Below are 2523 nucleotides of genomic sequence, written 5' to 3'. Positions count from 1 at the left end.
TGGCAACTGCATCATCACTGGCAACTGCATCATCACTGGCAACTGCATCATCACTGGCAACTGCATCATCACTGGCAACTGCATCATCACTGGCAACTGCATCATCACTGGCGGGTTTGGCTCTGAGTGAGGAGCTCTCATTGGTTAACGGCTAACTAAAGAAGCCGGTTTGTTTGCTTTTTAATATTTATTTTTCTAATGTGTGTAAATGTTTTGCCTACATGTAATGTAAGACCCCCTTTTCGGGGACCCCCACTCTAGTCTCGGGAGTGAGAGAGCACCCAAAGAAACACGAGGACCCATCTTGCTGTAAATACATGAGGACGTTTAATTACGGAGCTCCGGACCAACATGCATCCCACACAGGAGATAACGGATGTCGGCCACGAGGCTCGAAAGCTAGGGTTTTTATGGGGTAAGAGGCTTAGGGGTTGGAATTCAGCATAGCGACACACTATTGGCTTATTCAAACATTAACAGAAAGATTACATGTCAGCAAAAGGGCATCAGGACTTTGTTCCTGGGGGCTGGGGGCTTATCTTTGTTCACATAGCAACCAGTTGATGTATTACTTTACCCGGCGTCAAGGGGCAGTAGACAGAGGGGAGGTTCCGGCCAGGTGGTGTTGACCCAGACAAGATAGCCCTGCTTGTACAATCAAGCTGTTCTTAGGAATGTCTTAACAACAGCCCTGTCTGTTCTGCTTTGTTCTCGGCCCCAGGCCGCAGGCTCATAGACAACTCTTTTACATGAATCACAAGATTCAAAAATCTCATTTTCTTTCAGTACATATGTGTGCCATCTGTGTGCCCCATGTCCACATAGGCCAGAAGAGTACATCTGATCTCTTGTAACTGATCTTTTGTTACAGACAGTCGTGAGCCACCATGCTAGCGACGGTTGTGAACCGGCCACATGGTTGTAGGGAATTGAACCCAGGTCTTCTACAAAAGCAACCAGTGGCTCTTAACCAATGAGCCATCTCTCCAGCTGTTTGGACATTGGGTCCCGCCCTGTTTCTCTGTAGACCAGTCTGGCCTTGAACCCTACTTTGATCCACCCTGCCTCTGCTTCCCACGTGCTGGAATTAAAGGCCTGCACTGCTATTCCAGCTTCTGTTTCTATTCCTAACCACGTGTTCCTCATGTGTTCCTTTGCCCTACGACACCAGAGTCTAGAATTGCACTTTCTGACCTCATATCCATGGGCAGACACTCTTCAGCCCACGTCCCAGTGTCAGTAGACTGCCTGGTTCCCCGTGTCAGTAGAGTGCCTCGTTCCATCTCGTCGTTTCTCTGTTCCATGCCTTGCTTTTGAAGTTTGACTGTTTTTCCCATCTCCCCTCTGCTTACTGCACCAGTTTGTCCCTCAGATTTTAAACGCTTAAGCTTTAGAGTGAGACGTATCTCAGTTAAAGTTCACTGGAGGATAATATATTGGACTGCGTTCAGCAGATCCATCAGTAAGCAGTGCCTGCCAGGAAGGAGATTGCCAAGAGATGGCTGAGCCACCGAAGATGGCCCCAGAGAGGGGACTTTGTATTGTCACCATCAGCCTGTGGCATTTACATGAAAGGATAGAAGCGGGAGGGGTGTTGGGGGGGAGGGGCAGAAATAAAGGAGGCATATTGTTTATTTCTGCTTGCTCATGAACATCACCCGATGACTACACTTACGGCTGAAAACTGTGATTCAGATTTGAACTGTCCACTGCAGGCTGAAGTTGTCGTCGCCCAGAAATGACTAACTCCTCTGCAGACAATAAGCTAAGCAGAATAAGGACATTGAGTCACGGATTCCCAGCTCAGAGGCAAGGGGCGGGGGAAACACAGGGCACCCACCCAATTCTAATAAGCCAGGGCTAAAAATATCGGCATGGCATGGCCGATGGGAAAACAGCGTTACTGCTGTAGTAAATCTGTCAGCAGGTGACACGCAGCAGCTGTGGTGTAATTAACAGCATCCAGAGCTGGGAGGAGTCCCAATCCTTCTACTCCGTAGTTACTTTACCTTTGGTGTTTGTCAAAGACAATTGACTAGAGGAGTATTTATTACCAGAGGTAAGTTTTAGGACAAAGTAACAAAATGAGGCAATCATTGTATCCATTGCTTTAGCCTCTGCTAGGCGTTGTAGTATCTGCTAAGTGCTGACGCGAGTCTTTATGTTTTCTGCTTTAGAAAGCCACAGATCTCTCTTTCCTGAGCTTTTGTACACTGCACTCATATGAGTGTCTTATCACCTAGACTTCCCTGGGTTCTGTTCTCATCACCACTGTCCTATTTGTGGATGATGCCTTATCATTGGTTTATTTCTTGGCCATGGACCTGGAGCAAGCTAGGCAAGGGCTGAGCTATACTGAACTACACCTCCAGTCCCTTTAGCAAGTCCAGATGTTGCTCCAATTTGGTGAGGCCCTGCTGTGGTTTGTATCCTTCCTTCCAAAGATCACACAGAAATGTAGTCACCATTCTTTTTTTGTTTTGTTTTTGTTTGGTTTTTTGGTTTGTTTGTTTTTTTTTTTTT

Source organism: Mus caroli, chromosome 8 (assembly GCF_900094665.2).
Source record: "Mus caroli chromosome 8, CAROLI_EIJ_v1.1, whole genome shotgun sequence".
In the NCBI taxonomy this organism is placed as follows: Eukaryota; Metazoa; Chordata; class Mammalia; order Rodentia; family Muridae; genus Mus; species Mus caroli.
The sequence above is the reverse complement of the archived record's forward strand: the minus strand, read 5'-3'. Positions refer to the sequence as shown.